At 42.8% G+C, this 18621-nt stretch overlaps 1 protein-coding gene across 2 annotated transcripts in view; it reads right to left on the bottom strand.

The window, feature by feature from the left end:
- The window catches only part of PAG1 (phosphoprotein membrane anchor with glycosphingolipid microdomains 1), a 102253-nt gene extending 87410 nt beyond the window's left edge, over positions 1–14843 (bottom strand). For both annotated transcript variants that reach the window (XM_032182613.1, XM_032182612.1), the window contains exon 1: positions 14740–14843. The gene's annotated coding sequence lies outside the window, so the exon portion shown is untranslated. The remainder of the gene's footprint in view (positions 1–14739) is intronic.
- Between the last annotated feature and the right edge of the window lie 3778 nt (positions 14844–18621).

Below are 18621 nucleotides of genomic sequence, written 5' to 3' on the forward strand. Positions count from 1 at the left end.
GAGCACGGGCTACGCTCTGCACAACACAGGGAGACATCTCCGTACCCAGCTTGCCAGTTTCTCCCAGCACTTCTGTTTCTATATGTCAGCAGTCTGACACATTCTCATCCTTGTCACTCAGCAAAGCACCTGCCCAAATTCCCCTGTGATGAACAATTAAACTATCTTTTCATTCTTCTCATGTCCTCTCAGCAGCACGGTGATCCTGCATGCCCACCAGTGCTCTTACAGCTATCCACCTTCTGATATCTATGCGGTTTATCATTTACTTTCATATTGCAGACTCTCTGCTCTTCAAAGTCCTTTTTAGATCTCGGTGTTCAGCTTGTATTTGACTCAACACAGCCTGGCTGCTTTCTGTTGGATTCATTAGGGGCAGATACCCATATGCTCAAGAATAGCTTTGTAGTCTGAACAACTCCTAACATTTGTGCTTTCAGCAGACCACTGTTTCTGCTTGCTTGTATTCAGATGCAGATGCCTTATGTGACTTTTACAACGTGTTCAAGCAGCCTCCCATGCCGACTCTGAGGGTCTGAGGAAATGAATTTTCTTCCTCCTGACTTTAATCCTATTTTTAACTAGTCTTCTGTTATTTGTGTGTGGGAAAGGTACTTCGGTGTCTAAAAAGCCCTAAAAGTTAAAAGATAGATATGCACACACTGTAACTTGGACCTTTTCTGAAACTCTTTGAAGTCTTAGTATGCATTTTCGTTGTGTAGCAAATGGGAAGTTTTCCTAAAAGGAACAAGAGCATATATTCAAGTTCACTGCTCATGCCACACGTGCATGAATGAGGCAAATCAAACATACAACAGTCAAAAAAATCTGATAAAATTTCTTACTAGTTTCAGATATTAGCTCTTATCAATTCAGAGTATACCTCATCAATTTGCTGCAATAAAAAGAGGGAAACATCAGAATACTTCTCAGTGCTAGGAATGTACAGTTTTTACACAAATGAAATTAAAATGAACATATCTCTTATATAATAAAGAGCAAATGTAGCACCAAGTGTCATTTTATACACACAACCACCTCTCTGCACAGAGGAGTTTGTATACATAATCCCTTTGAAACCACAACAGGGTATCAACATACAAAATTACGAAGTGTTTAAAATCCACATATTCTTCAGTTATCATGGAAATCTCATCAACAGCTATTGGTCAAGTACATTTGGCCTGTTGACTTTTGAAGACTTTTCTTTTAACAATGTGATTTGTTTCTTAATCATTCGAAACATGTAAAAATGACTTAAAACACCGTACGTACTCCAATCCTGCCAAGTGTTTTTTCTTCCCACACCAGAGGCTACAAGTACCAAAACCAAAAAACGAAATCTGTTTTCTGCAGGAAGAAATACATGTATCTGTTCCTCCTTTGGTTAAACTTGTTCCTACCAAAGTTTGCGTCCACTTCTCAGTTCAAGTCTTGGAAAAAAAAAAAAAAATCACCCATTTTGCATCTCATGAAGGTCTTAGCCACAGTTTCATATACGCAGTCATTTCTCTTTGGAAGTTTCTGATATTGTAGGTACATCCAGAATTTAAACAGCTCTTGTGCCTGTAATTTGGGGAGGACTTAGTAAAGGCTTAGATTTCATCCTTTTCTAAAATGGCAACTCTCCTCCTTCAAGAAAATCAAACAACTTGCGTTAAGGCTGCTCCTCTTCCACCTCAAACAACTTCATCCCTGACCTGGAAAGTCTCCCAGTCACCAAGGACCACACTTGAGCAATACTATTTACAGTGAGAAGGCAGCACCAATATATCAGTGAACAGTCTCTTTTCCAACTTTGAAAATCCCAAATAATAAATTAATATAAAAAAGGTTTCAGACTTTATTCTTCAAATAGAGAGTCAGGGGATAAAAACAAATTGGACATCAATAGTCAAAGGGTAACTCCACTGCCATTGCCCTATTGACAAAGACAAAAGCTGTGCCTGCAATTAATACAAAATTAGCTTGCAAAACAAAATGAGAAAGCTAAGGTCACTGATAACATCTCCATTTCTTTCACTTGTGTAAAAAGCTGCATATTTTGTGTGTTCTGTTTGCAAGCTGCTGTTAGCTCTGTCAGAAGGAAGAAACAAACTCAGTGGCACACCTTTGTGTTTTACAACAAAAATGCTCTTTGTAGGCCTGTGTTGATAAAAGTCTCCCGCCTTGCATCTTGGCTATGATACTGCTTACGGGCTATCAGCACGACAGCCAAGCTCACCACCTAGTTTGTTATTCCATGGAGACAAATGTGGCACAATGCTGGCTACAAGTGATGCACAAACACAGCTAGTAAAAATGGGCTCTTAAGAAAAAGCAATACTTAGAAAAAGCTGTACAGGGAACTTGCACAATAAACATTTACAGACTCGAGTCACTGCTAAGAATGAGGTTTCTGCTTATTTTTCACATACGTGGTCACAACAGAGATGAAAATCCTGCTCTTTTGTACACACCCTGCAGGAACAGGAGAAAATGACAACCTGCTTCCCTGCTGAACAACCAACCCAATGTGCACACATGAGATTTTCTGTTTTCAAAACTGAGAGAGAAGAAGCAGGAATGAACTGAGAAGCAGACAAGAGGTACCAATAATATATTAAGATCTTTTTCTGGGTGAGAGTGAAGAATCATTTCAAAGTCTTTAAAGAACAAACTAGGGAACTGTTATTTAAGAGCAGGCTCTATAAAAAAAAAAGTCTGTCTGCACAGAAGATGGCCCATAGGTGGTCCTACCACTCATCCAGCACAGCTGCTTATGAGAGTAGCTGGGGTGGCCACAAAATCATGGGATGCCTGAGGTTGGAAGTAACCTCTGGAAATTATATGTTTTCAGCCCCCTGCTTAAGCAGAGACACCTGGAGTGAGAGGGTTGCCTTGGACCATGTCCATGAAGCTTCTGATGATCTGCAGGGAGATATACAGAAATTCTTCACAACCCCTCTGGGCAGCCTGTGCTCAGTCACCTGTACAGTACAGAATTGCCTCCTGATGTTCAGAGGGAACCTCTTGTGTTCCAGTTGGTGCCCATTCCTCTTGTCCTGTCACTGGGCTCCACTGAAAAGAGCTTGGCTCTCACCTCTAGGCACCCTTCCTTTGGGTATTTATAGACATTGATGAGATTCCCCCTAGGTCTTCTCTTCTCCAGGCTGAACAGTCCCAGCTCTCACTGCCTCTCCTCATATCTGAGGTGCTCCATCCCTTTATCATCTTCATGGCCCTTTGCTGGGCTCTCCCCAGTATGTCCGTGTGTCTCCTGTACTGGAGAGCTGGACTCAGCACTCCAAGTGTGGCCTCACCAGTGCTGAGCATAAAGAGGGGAAGGATCTCCTCGCTCAACCTGCTGGCAATGCTTTGCCTAACACAGTCAGGATACCAATTCTTTGCCACAAGTGCACACTGCTGACTCGCACTCAATGTGTCACCCACCAGGACCACCAGGTCCTTTTCTGCAGAGCTACGTCCCAGCTGCGTGGCCCCCAGCACCTCCTGGTGCCTGCAGTTGTTCCTCCCCAGGTACAGGACCTGGTACTTCCCCTTGTTCCCAGTTATTCCCATATTTAAATTTTGGATGTGGGACAGTTCCTGGCTACTGTCCGTAATGCAGCAGAAGCTGACATCCCCTGGACACAGCACTGACCAGCCAGGGCAAGCCACAGGCACAAGTGGCTCACCAGAAGCCAGGCACCCCTGTCAGAATACAAACTACCTCCAGTCCTAACTCCCATGTTAGCTACATCCACCTCCAAGAACTACCTGCAGCATCAGCATCCCCTAATTTAGTTTGGTACACACCAAATTGCCAGGCTACTCTTTGGGAAGTTAACCCCTTACTTTATCAAACCCTCACCACTGCCAGAGCTGAGGGATAAAAGTCCATTAGAGAGGGTGACATGGAAGGGTAAGGAAAAATCAAGTTTGCAGCGTGTGCCTTCAGCACCCTTCTGCTTTTAGGCTGAAACACCAGCTGCAGGGAGAGGAAGCAGTACTGCACTTCTCCCTGTCACAGAAACCTCACTCTTTAAAGAATAATTGACTTAAAATAAATGATTTTTTTGCAAGAGCTCGCTCCTACCTGCATAAAATCATCCTGATAGAGACACACACCAGAGGTGCCAGAGTACTAATAAAACCAGGTACCTAGTTGTTTAAAAAGGTATTAATCTCTCAGTTCTGGTCATTTACCCACAACTATCTTCACACTTATTTTTTCTGAATTCATTCTTTCTAAGTGTCAGCTACAGATGAACTGCAGGGTGTATGAATTTTATTAAATGATGAAAACTAACATTTCAGAGTTATACCTCAGAAAACTTATTATTATCTGTTGTCAGATAGCTTAAACATAGAAATTAGTTTTTGTTGTTACTGTTGTTTTTTAATTTATTTCTATTAGTCTAGACTCCAGTGAAAGGAAGCCTTTCCTGTTTAAAGCTGTTACTGTTTCTTAATCATCAGTGTAATTAAATATACGAGCTCAAAATTAATATAGAAAAGAGCAGAGCAGAGCGTGCAGCTTGCTCCATGGAACACAGTAGCTGCAAAGCCTTGGAAGTTCTTGTTCCTATTATCACAGCACTGCAAAATATAATTTCTGCCCTGTTCAGAAAAACAAATGAAAACAAGTTTTCAGAAAATGTTACTACCTGTATATCCTGAATAAAATATTATTGGTTGCTGATTAAAACTGACAACTCCTACTAATTTTACCACTGTCCAATGGCAGTAATTCCCACAGCTGGGAGAAGCAAAGTGACAAAAATCAACCAAGCGTTTCCAGATTCCCAGACAGCCAAGCATGAGATCCACACCTGCAGGGCTGTGGTGCTCCAGGGTGACTCTACCCAGCTCTTTGGGCCACCTCACTCCTGCATCGAGCCACATCCTGCACTGCTGGATGGCTCCAGCACTTCCAGGCCCTGTGCTCCACGGATGGCAATGAAACCCAAAGTCACCTCCCCAGGACCTGCCCTACCCAGCATCTCTGACAGTGCTGGAAAACAGGTGGCCAGGCAGCTCTGGTGAGGCTGCCCTCCTTTGTTGGTTGACCAAACAAGAGTTTGGGGGTCCCATCACATGTCTCACAGCCTGGGCCTCTCCTGTCAGCCCACCCTAGCTGTCTCTAACTGAACCTGCTGATGTTAACGTGCCTGTCAAGAACAAACTGCACCACGTTACATGCACACACTGTGCCTGAATGCTGAAAAAATAGTAAAGGCATAAATGCTGAATTATTGGCTGCCTGCTTTGCTGAGTAAATAATTTAGCTAATTTCTGTATAATAACTACCTCTCTTTTTTGGGGGGAAATCAATGCTCTGCTTCTAGGCTAGTTTGCTTTCTCCAGCACTTCTCTGTAAACAAAACTGCTCATGAAGATGCTAACAGAGTCACCTGAAAAACCAACATCCATTAGTTCATGCTAACTGGTTACAGCCTACACCATAACTTACTCATGTAACCAGATACAGACATCACGTTTTTCCACACATATTATTTGACTGTTAACTCTAATCAGCTCCTGGTGTGTGTGGCTCAGAAATGAGATGGACATGTTAAATATAATTAAAGGAGGAGTCACAAGTGAGAAAGGGCTGCAGGGTTCACTCACACATTAAAATACACAGCTGATGCTGCAATGTAAATCAAGAGTATGAAGTGATATCTTAAGAATGGAAAGAAAAATTAATTCTTGCTTTCACTTCAGCCAATAAAATTGACTGGAGCCATAATTTAAAAGATTTGACAGGCAGCCAACCAAGACACCCTGGAAAACTGAACTGCTGTACCATACCTCTACATAATTAGCACAGAAATGTTTTCCAATACATTGGCAAATTTCATGTCCTTAATTGACAGAATATTTTTTTCCAAGTTGTCTGCACTGGCAACACTAAGAGGTGCTTATATAAACGCCTTTCATTTGACTACCAAGGACGTAGCTAAAAGAAGAGATAAAACAAGAAGGAATGAAAATCACATCAGAAAGTCAAATTGCATGAATAGATAACACTTTAAGTGCAGATTCATTATAGGAGGTCTATAGGCAACCGTTTACCTCAGGTCCATATGCATAATGTCACATGCCACTACTCCCTTGTGTGATGAATTAATCCCCGCAGAAAAGCTCTGTGACAAGTCACATCACAAGAGTCATGAAATGGAGGTCACTGTACCAGCCAACGAATGACACATTAAAAAAGGAAAAAAAAAAAAAAAAAAAAGCTGAAAATGTTCTTTTTACTTTCCACTTAACTATCAACGTGAGGGATTTATTTTACTAATCCGTGGCTGGCAGTGTCAGGGCTACTTGGAGCTGCAGAGGCAGAGAGAAATATCCAATTTTCAAACCCCCTCCAGCTACATCAAGGTAAGAAAGGAGCACTTCTGTCACTTCTGAGCTGATTATGGCAACACAGCCTACATTAGGCCAATACTGTTTTCTGGCTTCCTCCTGTAACTCGGACAGACAATTAAGATGGCCAAGATAGTACTAAACATACCTTTCTATGGCATGCTTGTTTGTAGTTTATTTTGCCTGTCCCATTACAACGTTACATCCCTACGTGAGCAGCATGATAGGGAGGGCTTGCCCAAATCTGGGCATATTCAGACTGTTTAAGCATTAGGTCGCTGTTCAGGGGAAGTGTTCTTTCTTACAGAAACGTGATAAAAATGAGGCAACAGTTTGACAGTACCTCAAAGTGTGAGGCAGAATACACAGATCCAGTTTGGCCTTTATCTATTTTCCTCTTCTTTTTCCTTAGGCAAGCAAATCTATAAAGCCTCTTATCTAATGCGTTAGATTAATAAATGATGAAGCTACAAACAGCAATGCCCCAACCTTCCATGATGTGGGCTCAATTATTTTGCATTTAACAAGAATAAAGGAAAATGAAATTAATTTAATCTCTGTAATTGCCAAAATAAATGACACAATCTTGCCTATTATAACAGATAAAAACAATACATTTACATTTACCAAATCACTGTATGAAATGTATTTTTTACTCTGAACAGTTTTTTTTTGTTGTTGTTTTTGTGTGTATGTGAGTGTGTGTGTGTGTGATGTATTAATTACCACCCTTGGAAATGTATCTGCCAAATGCTGCAGCAGAAGTCATGGGGACTTTTGTCCACATCAAGGCTCTGGATCAGAGCTACTTTTAAACTAAGCTCAATGACAGCATTTCAAATGAAAGAAAAATTACGTTTAGGAATGTGCTTGATGAATATTCCTGATTAAAGCAGTGTGGAACTACGTGTTTTTCTCACGGTGTGCATGCTCTAATAGTCTGAACACTGGTCCACACACTCTACTAGAAGGAAAAGTAGCAATTATTTATTTAGAAGAAACTTTTGCAGGCTGTGTGATTTGCTAGGATGCCATGCTCAAAACTGAGTAAGTTCCTCCCGCCTCTCCCTTATTTTCCAGTCTCTTAAAACAATGTCCCCGGGTGGCAGTGAGCAGCAGCATGGTGCAGGCACCAGTGCTCCTACACAGCCCTCATTCCCAAATCTGTGCCACTCTCCATGTCTCTTCCTAAATCCTGGATGTCTGACCTCCTCAAACCAGGGTCCTTAATTCACATTAATTCTCCTCACCATGGTACAATGCGTTTCTCTGTGCATGGTAGATGCGTTTCTCTGCGTACCCCTTCTGCCTTGTGAGTTACTGCAGGTGAGTAACAAGGATGCTAAGTGTCATCCCAGGTAACATTCTGCGCAGCCCTGCCTCCCTGTCCTTTCATACATCTCTTGAAATAACCTGCCTGAAGCAACCTAGGACTTGCTTTGCCATTTTTGGTGGCCGTACCCTAGTGGTGGCTCACAGCCATGTGACAACAAGCATATCCAGGTCTTTCTCTTCTTCAGTCACTTCCAAATGATGAGCCTCTAATCCCTTTGGCTTCAGCTGTAAAATTCCCATTGATTGATAATGGATTTTCCACTGATGTAGAATCAGGCACTTTGACTACACCACTACGAATTAACAGAAGAGAGCTCTGTTAATCCTTTATAAGCAAGCTTAATCTTTTGGTTTATAGAAGAAGGAGTGAAGGCCTCCTTTTCTCCAGTATCAGGCAGAACGTGACTATTTCAATTTTTTTTTCTTGTTTTATTTGATTGAAACCAGTATTTTTTTGGAAGACACAAATTCAGATAACACCACAGATGCACACTTCTGCCAGGCGAAAATGGAAGTGTTTGAGCTATGACTCCTGCCTGAAGCTGAAAGCTGGAATCAGCACTCTGGGAGTTGTGTTTACTCCATGGAATGTGCTGTCATACTGAAACAGCAGACTGACAAAGCCTTTACAGCATTCACCTTTCAATTAAACAAGACTAATATCTGAAACCTCACATTAAAATAGCTGTAATATTTGTTAGGGTTCTCTTAATTATGTGATTTGAACATTTCCTGTACATTAGCACTGGTTAGGGCTATTAAACTGCAAGCAAATATTAGCACCATTAAAGACTGCTACAGACCTTGGCTAATAACTCTAAAGCAATCAAGTCATCAGAAAGATGAACTTACATTAAGACACTTTTTCCATTAAAACGAGATTTTGTTAGATCAAATCAAATACATTTTATTAGATCTGTGGGTAGCAGAAAGGCTTTCATTTTTCACAAGAAAGGAAATTCATCAGTATGCTTCTATGTCTGGTAAACAAGAGTTCAATCATGCAAACCCTTACTCCACCGAGAAACCACTGCTCACAAAGCAAAGACTTGCTCCACTGCAGTCAACAGTCTGAGCAAGGATACTTAACAGCAGTAAAATCTTGAAAGATAAAACCCAAATATCACAGTTATAATTGGTAATGCACATCAAATAGCCCTTAATTTGATGTCCTATCCTGCTGGGCACTAGATGCAAACATTTCATTGATTTGATAATTCATCATAAGCACTGCTCCTATGATAGGATGAAAAGAAGTGTTAAATACAACAGCTAAGTGGTTCCTCTAAAACACTGAAATGCCACATTTCTCCACAGGACAATAAAATGTTTATCTGTTGTCATGCATTTCATTTCCCCTGTTTAGGTGGGTGACCTTTTGAAAGGAGCACTGGAGGCTGATGTACACCTTCATTAAAGCAGTGCCTCTTTCTTCCCCTGCGTCTACAAGAACAATGAGCATGGGAGGGATGAGGTGAGCAATCCAAGGAGTAATGAAGAGATTTTGTTTCAGAGGGTTATCAATTATTTATGAGTAAATCCCCAGATGAACACATCCAAAGCTGAACAGTTTTTAATACATTTCACTTCTGTACACATGGCACAAAGCAACCAGACACGAGCTAAATTAGATGTCTGACTACTCATGGTGTCAAATGGTGAGCTGAATCTGGACATCAGTAAATTACTGATATGTTTTTAAAGTACAAGAGTCTGCTAGATTCAAAGCTATTTCACAACATTCCTCCAACTCAAAGAAATCATTCTTTATATTACCTCCTACTCATCAACATCTCAGCAAAGAAAAAGGTCATCCTGAAAAATTTCTGTAATTATGCTAGCATAGTTGTCTAAACAGTCTAATTTTCAAAATCTTATAAACATATCACCCAGCTTTCAATGAAATTTTATTCCACAATTGAATGAAATAGAGCTGATTTTCTTCTGTTTAGAAAGAAAACACCAAGCTATGGTCTTTTTCTCCAAAAGAGGGTTTATCTTTTTCAAAACAAAACACTTCCCTTTATATTTTTTAATTGCATTTTTTAAACAGAAGATCCAAAGACTTTTTTTGTGATATGGAAAATACAAATGTTACATGGTGGTCTTCCTCGTGAAGCAAGGACAATGGAACCGAATGTTTAAATTTGCTAAGCATGCTTTCCACAGTAAGCAAATAATCTATTTTAAAATGATGTGATTGAAAAGTCATGTTGGAAGTCTGGAAATGAAAATCAAACCCTCTGTCACACCTTCAGATTGTTCTTGAACTGTTCTTTTCAAAACCTCTTTCTTGCAAGTTCCAACCAACATGGTACTGCCAACGTCATCGACACTGCCGCTCATACCTCTCTGTGAGTGTCAAGGTGGCTCCGAGGCCACATTTACTGAGTTATTGAGAGCAGCTCAGAGGAGAAGGACCTGAGGGTGTTGGTTGACAAGAAACTCAGCACGAGCTGGTAATGTGCACTTGCAGCCCAGAAAGCCAACTGCATCCTGGGCTGCATCAAAAGAAATGTAGCCAGCAGAGTGAGGGAGGTGATTGTCTCCCTCTGCTCTGCTCTTGTCAGGCTCCACCTGGAGTGCTGTGTTCACCTCTGGGGCCCCCAGCACAAGAAGGACATGGACCAGTTAGAGCAAGTCCAGGGGAGGACCACAAAGATGCTCAGAGGGCTGGAGCACATCTCCTGTGCAGACAGGCTGAGGGAGTTGCTGTTATGCAGCCTGAAGTAAAAGCTCCAGGCAGACCTTACAGTGGCTTCTTTCAAAAGCCACACTTTCAAAAAAAAACACATTTGAGAACAAGCATTTTCTGCCTTTTTCATAGAACTTCAGGAGAAGAGCTGGGTCTCCCACATGCTCTCTGCACCCTCCCATTTAGGCCAGCACTCCCCTCAGCACCTCAATGACTCCAGGAATAAATTCTACTCCTGTCTTATTCTGGCTAGACTAAACTGCTCCAGTATCACAAAGAAAGCCACTTAGAAATCCATTTTAGATTTGTTTGCGGTACTTTAAGGGGTTTGTTATGTATTTGGATGAAAGGAGCACATTAAGTACATCTATATTTACCTCATTACAGTGTGGCTCTTTAAGTTAGATGAAAAGATTTACTCTGGCCAAGCTAGTTTGTTTATCGACATCAGCTAAGATATGTTTTCAAAGGCTCACCCTCATCATGTTTACATGAAAGCAGACAGATTTTTTAAAGCATTGTACCACATTCTGAGAACTGGAAAATGACAAAAATAAAATAAAATCACCTTTTGCGAGAACTACAAAATCAATGATCAGCACAGGAACATTCCTACCATTTCCAATTATTTGTAACAGAGTTAAAAAAAAAAGACCAAAAAAAGACAAAAAAAAAAAATCCCATCTGAACAATTCCTTCTTACCCTGCAGACTTATCAACAGCCACAAACTGTAAGTGGATGATCAATCGCCATGCACCTAGCTTAGATAATGGTGACTTCCATGCTTCTTTCCCCGGAACACCGAAAGTTAGAAGTTAACCACATCTGAAGCACAAGGATTTAAGCAAATGTAGTCTCCCAAGTATCTAAATTTTTAATCAGTACTTAAACAAGAACAATTAAAGGTTTTTCACAGGTTGCACTGAAGAAGAGCTCTTGGTTACTGCCAGCAAAGCATTCGGAAACACAGCACAAACAATACATTAACCACTGACCAAACCCAGCTGTACAAGTCCTGCTTATCTCCAGCAGGACCCAAAACATGGCTTTGTACTCACACGCCTTTAATATTGAAATTTTATCCTTGAGTTATGTAAATATTTAAATGGCATTTATGGACAGTATCTTTCCTCATGAGTTGATACTTTCCCACGGAAGACTTCCAGAGCAATTAACAATGCTGATCTTTATCCTCCACACTGACTGTTCATTCATCCTTTCTAAAACGAATACTGCTTACATACGACCCAAGAGGGCTGTAACAAGGCAGTATTTATCTGCCCTAATAATCTACCATCACTGTTTTAATTAAACCTTGGTTATACCACACACACGAAGTGAGGAAACGCCTCCTGTCATTCATTTTCACCTGACAACCTGGCTGCTTGGTGCCCTTTTGCAGGGGATCCCCCACCACCTTCTCCCATGCTCCCAGAATCCCCAAACTGCAGTGCTGAATCAAGCTCCTTCCCATAGAGGGACATGCTGCTTGTCAGATTTGACTGATGCTGCTGGCTTCGGTGCCACAGTTTGCTTAAGTAACTGTGGAGACAGTGTTGTAAAATAAAATGTTTTCCCACTGAAGACAAGAAGGGTGAAACTACAGAGGGGTTTGCTGCTTCTGCCCTTGAAGAAGCCGCTGAGCAGCTGGGGGTTCCTGCTGACCCTGGTCCATGAGCAGTCTGCACAACGCAGCGGTGCCTGCCTGGCACACAGGGGTTCCTCACACAGGGACGAGGCAAGCAGGATGTAGCATGTGCCCTGAGAGACCTGCAGGGAAGCCCTGGAGCACATCAATTCAGAGCATGAGAGATACCAGGATGGAGATGGGGGAACAGCAACTAAGTGGGTCTTAACTTCAGTAAATTTGCACCTGAACATTCAGACTTAAGCCTTCAGGCTTAAGCTTCCTGCCGCATACAGCGGGTTTCTACAGGACATCCACAAGTCCTCACGAACATGCAGTGGATTCAAAGTCTAGAGTTTACTACCAGCAGTACTACAGAAATGAATGTGCACTGCTTGCCCTTTCCATGTTTTAGTCAGCATAAGCCATATCTGATGATACAAACGCTCAGAAATGTGCATTTTGCCTGAGGAAGAAGCCATCCCAAACCTTCTCCCTCACCAGAAGAGACATTTGTGGCATCGTTATACACAATATACAGACTGCAACGGATAGCAAAGACAGCTCCTGCATCCTTGGGATGCAAACACCCTAATTTGCGAGGGAGTTACCCCAGCAGAGCCGTGGCTGGGCAGAGAGGTGCTGGGGCCGAGCTACTGGCACCGCAGCAAAGCGCTCCCACCCAGGTCACAACACCTGCTGGGTTCAAAACACCCGGAAGCAGCAGCATCCCTACAGCATCATGCTGTTTTGAATGATTTATTGTTTCAATTAAACGTTAAACAATGTCTTTCAGTCTACTTGGTCTATTAATCTTATTCTTGCATTGTATTTTGCAGTTACAAATGATACAGCACTGGAACTACTGTGAAAAAGCCCCTGCATTTTCCACCTCCATCCCCACTGGAAGGAGACGGACTGTGTGAGTCCTGCTCCAGCCACTGAACTCACCAGCACTTCACCATTAGCATCAATGAGCTGATAAACGGATTTAACTCCTTTGTCTGTCAATGAAGTCAGCACTGCCCTAGGAAAGTGTTCGTTAACTAAATGCCACTGCACAGCCAGCAAGGAAAACTCAGTGCATTTCTTGTGGATTCCTCAGCCTTCTTAAAATATAAATTACTTCTAGATTATCAAGCATTTCTTATTTAGGACTTGAAGTCCAGTTGCCACTTTCTAATCAATGTAACTTTAATAGTAGGATAGATTTAGAGAGTATGTTATCTAGTAGTAGTAGTCATTTGCATACAATACATGATCTAAAGGCAGATTCAAGTGCCTGGCAATGAGGTTTTTGAGGAGCGCTGTGCCTTAAAATGCAATAGATTACCTCCTTTGTTCCTCATTAAGTGACATTTCATAAAAGGAACTTAATAAGAGATAGATGAGCTCGTCGAGTGTCACTTCCCACAACCTTTACTCATATAAGCAACGTGCTGCCTTCAGATCAGCTTCTCATTCAAAAGTTGCAGATCCTCATTGCTGACCTGAATATTGATTTTATGTTAATGAAATCCTGTGTTGAAATACTGGTTAAAGATAGAACTGCTCTTGTACTTCAGGCCTGCAAGATGCTGTGCATATTGTACTCACTATTTTTTTTTGACAAGAGCAAGAGCCTCTCACCCCTTACATGAGTTGGGCTACAGGCTGCAGAATTTGGCCCTTGTTAAATAAACTCACAGCTGAATAAATCACTTTTCCAGCAAGGGGAGGCACTTTTGCTATAATGAAGCTGTACCCCTCACACACAGGTATGTTTATCAGGATAACATTGTTAAAGATGTAAAATCTGAAACCCTGCAGTTTCTGCTTCTGTATCATCTAAAGGAAACAAACACAGTAACAAAGTACTTCCATTTACATACGAGGTATCTTAAGCAGAGCTTGTTTTTGCAAATTCTCTTAACAGACGTGACTCCAATCATAATTTACCTGCAACACAGACTTTCAACAGGACGAAGTAAGACTTGCTTCTGGTTTCACACAGCACGCTTATTTTTTGAAGTTTCATTTAATAAAATGAGAACTCTGGATAAAAGTTAATCGAGCCTGTCTGACAGGAAGGGGAAAAATCTCTTCTGCCAGAATTTTCTCTCTGCTCTCTCTCACTGTCACTCTTTCCCTGCGTTTGTTGCTTAATGGCTCAGTATTATTTCAAAGCCCGCTCCTTTTACAAACGCAATCAACTCAAGCATTCAGCACCACAGATGATATATGACTCTGCTTAAACCCAAATCTCGGCGGGGCAGATTAGAAAGAAAGGTTAAAGAGCTCTATCACTCAGAGCGTTATAGTTCAGGCACCTACGAATCACTGCGGCGCTCTATTCAGCTAATTGGGGCCATTAGCGCATGGCACACCGGGGCAGCCCAACTTTCGGCAGCGAGCTCCTTTTGCCCCTCGCGCCTCCAAAAGCGGCCCCAGCTTTACCCCGGTCGCCTCCTCCTGTGTTTCCAGAGGTCCCAAGCGGAGGAGCAGAGCCGGAGGGCTCTGTCACCCGACCCAAAACCCAGCCGAGCGAAGCCCGCAAGCGCCGCGCATCCCGGCGGCCGGGCACCCGCACAACGCCGTGCCCGCAGCTGCGGGGCCGCATCCTGCGGGAACTCGCCCCCAAATGGCCGCCGAGCCCGGACAGGGGAGGGGGGCAGCCTCCCGGAGCCCCCCGCACCTCCCCGAGCCCCCTGCAGCCCCTCGCAGCCCCCCGCAGCCCCGACTCACCAGGAGGCGCCGGCCCCGCGGATGCCGCCTGCAGCCCGCGGAGCGCTGCCCGCAGGGGCCGGGCAGCGGCGACGGAGGAGGAGCAGCAGCAAGTTGCGGCGCGGTGCTCTCCCCTCCCTCCTTCTCCTCCTCCTCCTCCTCCTCCTCCTCCTCCTCCTCCTCCGCCCGCCGGGAGGGTCGGGGGGGGCCGGAGCGCGGCCCGCGGAGAGTGCGCATGTCCCCGCGGTGGGCAGCCTGGAAGGGAGGGAGAGGAGGAATTTTATTATTCTTATTCTTTATCATCATTATTTTTTATTATGGTGATGGTTGTTTTGCCTTTCTGCTCCGCGAGCGTGGTTGGGAAGGACAGGTGTTAGGACAAAAAGGACCTCCGGGTAGGTCCTGGGGGGGTGTTTAATGTAGGAAGAAGGTGTTGAAGTGGAAGGGATCGCCGCGTTTTTCATCGCGCAGAGAAGTGCAAGGACCGAGTGCAGGGCGCTCTGAGAGCAACGGCAGGAAAGGCTGCAAGGGCAGAACGCTTTAACTTAGATCTCGGGGGAAGTTTTAGGGAAATTGCACAATTACTATACGTTTCCACCCACATGTGGGGACTGACCTAACACCCGGTGAGTTTCTTACTTCCCGAGGACAAGTTCAAAGCCCCCTATTCCATCCTGCAGTAATATGTATGTGACATGCGGCTGGCTCAAGGTCTGAGCCTGCATCTGCATTTGATGCTTGCCAAGCAAGGACTTACCTGTGAAGGAAGATGGTTTCTGTTTGGTTGATTTGGTTTGCTCTTTTTCTAAAAAAATAAAAAAAATAAAAAAATAAATAAAAATCCAAATACAGCATGGCCATCAGCATATAAGTTTGTATTTATTTATTTATTTATTTATTTTATTCCTTGAGCCTTCTTTATGCTCTTTGTCCAACAACTCCTGTCCTCACAAGACAACATCGTCCATGTCTAGAAGAGCACAGCCCAGTTTATCCATGTGGCCCCTGCCACAAAATGTGTATTATTCTATCATGTAGTCTGTCAGCTCATGTAATATCCAGCTGGTTATTGTCATTTTGTCAATCTGGTGTTGTTTTTCTTCTCTGTTCCTCACATGCCACTGTACTACCCAACACGTTGTAGCTGACCTAATGATGGTTTTCTCTGACGTTGTCTGATTTCCATTGCTTGTCCTTTTCACACAGAGTTCCTATCAAAACCGTTGGTAACAAGGATGCTTTGTGACACCCCTCACATCTCCATCCACATCCCACGCGGTGACTCTGCAATGAACCCAGCTATCAGAATGACTTTAACTCCTTCCCAGCCAATTGTGTTGGTTTCTTGTCATTCTAGTCAATGACAATTTCCACTTCTGGAGTTAGCCACTTTATCAAGATTTTTTTTTTCTACCTCTGTCCTCCCTCATTCTGCACCAGTGGTTCCCCAACTCTACACAAGGATCACGGGTGTCCCATAAAGTCCTGGTAGGTCATCATTGACGCTTAGTGCCTTCACAGTGTTTTCAGTTTAAAGCGTGAAATTGCATTGTGATTTGTAGGAAATGTTGGAGACTAGTGTACAGGTCCAGAAAGACTGGGAACCAAGGTTCTAGCAGCTGCCCCCCTTCAGCTGCATCTTCTGGCCCAGTTTGATGTCATCAGCAGAAAGCAATTTCCCTCAAGCATTCACAAGGGATACACAAAACATGCTGGTACACTGAAACCAGTAGAAATATTAAAACTCTCTTAACCTGATGCGGACATTGCCAGTCCTCCAGATACTTCTTTTGTTTAAATTTAATTATTTCCTTCCAAAACGTAAGCTAACCTTCCAAAACCTTCCAAAAAAAAAAAAAAAAAACCATAAGCTAAATCAAAACCATATATTTGCTGTTGAACAAGAGTCACTATGTACAGTATAAAAAAGGGTATTACCATAATAATTTTTATTCTCATCTTAACCTATGCTCCTCTTCAAATGTAAACAACGCTGAAGATGGTTCTTAAGGAAAATAGAATAGAATAGAATAGAATAGAATAGAATAGAATAGAATAGAATAGAATAGAATAGAATAGAATAGTTCAGTTGGAAGGGACCTACAAAGATCAAGTCCAAGGTCAGCTCTCCTTTGCCTTTCACCTTTCTTCTCACCCACCTCCTCTCTAGGTGGACCTTTGTCTTCTAGCTCTGAATGCCATTTGGTTTAATTTATCTACCCCTGTATTTAGGAATAAAAGTTACTATATGCTTCTCTTTCAAACAATAATCAATGAAAGTGGGGTTTGTTCATTAACTAACCTTTATTTGCAGACCTATTCAGCATACAGGAAAAGATCAGCAAGGAAAGGAGAGATGCAGAGTATGAAGGAAAGGATGTAACCTGTGGTCTCTTGACAAATGGGAAGGACCAGTCATGGAGTCAAAACAGAAAGTGTGTCCCCACGTGTGTGAAGGCAATGGCAGAGATGGAGGAAAAGGGACTGCAGGCAAGAGGAAAAGATGAAGTCCCTCAAAAAGGCTGGCAAAAATCAAGCACTCTCAGGCACAATTAATTCTACACTCCGCAAGAATGAAACTATTCCCTCTTGTCATTTCTGTGACAGGCGTTCCCAAAGGCCCCAATCACTGTTAGAGCTCCATTATGTGAGGCCTTGTGCTGATACATAAATGACGTGGTCCCTGCCACAAGGGCCTTACAGTTTAGCTTGAGCCAAAATGCAGCATAGGAATGTGAAAAATAGCATAAGGGAGAAGGAGAGGAAGGGTAGCTGAAAGCTTGCAGTGGAACCTATGTTACACTACTTCACAATCATATCTGAATAATATGTGAATAATGCACATGTGTATCAGTGACCCACTCTTCTCAATCACTTCTGTTGATTTTTTGCACATTAAAAATACCAGAAAAATCGAGTACCCAATGTAACCGTTAGCCCCAAAAGCTGCTGTTGGTAGTAGTCAGCCGTGCAGGGCTCGAAGTTAACACAATAAGCAAAGACATGGTTGCTGATGGAGGTCACAGCCCTTGGCTTGTAACATTCTGACAGAGAGCAGCAGCAAGGTGCGGCTGGATGTGCATTGCCTTCACCACCTTCCCGGACTGGAGCAGCCTGTTCAGTCCTTTGCTCAGCCCTCCACTGTCCCACATTGTGCCAGTGCAACTCTTTGCAAGTGAGCTGGATGGACGAGTTATTTTCCAGCTGGATCAGTTCGTTTTCAGTTTCATGGGATGGAGCACATTAAGCCAGCAGTGCACCTCTGGCAGGACAAGGAGGCCCTGTTCCCAGCCATGCAATCCCATTATTTCTCTTTTTTCAGCTCTGATGTCTGAATTCCTTCACTTAATGCCATTCACTAACCAAGTGGAAACATGACCAAGGAAGAAACAGGTGCACAGTTTTCTGCTGGGTCAGTGCATTGAATCAGCTCACAGGCAAGTCAAACAAGCTCCAGAGCCACTGCAACTGAGGAGGTCGGGTCTATGTAACTGGGATGAGGTCTGCTTTAGAGGAGAAGGAAAAGGAGGAGAAAGAACAAAACTTTCCCACTATGGCAAGAGCAAGCCTTCAAATGTGCTTAGGTACTCATAAGTGAAGCATTAGAGGGCAATTTACACGTTAACCCAAAAATGTGCTAACTCTGCCAGAGCAGGCAGCTCTGCAGTTGGCTGCAGTCCCTAAATTAATTCCTATTTTATGTAATGTATGGCATGGTCTTAATTCCACATCTCTTATTCATGTAGAAATACTCATTAAAGGAGTTTTAATAAGTAATTGGGGAAAACTCTGAGTTCTCAGCCTGCAGGGTTCTGTGGTTTGGGGAAAGTGAAATATCTTTTGAAGATGCATTGAGATATCCCCTAATTACCATTTGTATATAGTATAAGCAAACCTATTATA

The sequence above is a fragment of the Aythya fuligula genome, chromosome 2, assembly GCF_009819795.1.
Source record: "Aythya fuligula isolate bAytFul2 chromosome 2, bAytFul2.pri, whole genome shotgun sequence".
Classification (NCBI taxonomy): domain Eukaryota; kingdom Metazoa; phylum Chordata; class Aves; order Anseriformes; family Anatidae; genus Aythya; species Aythya fuligula.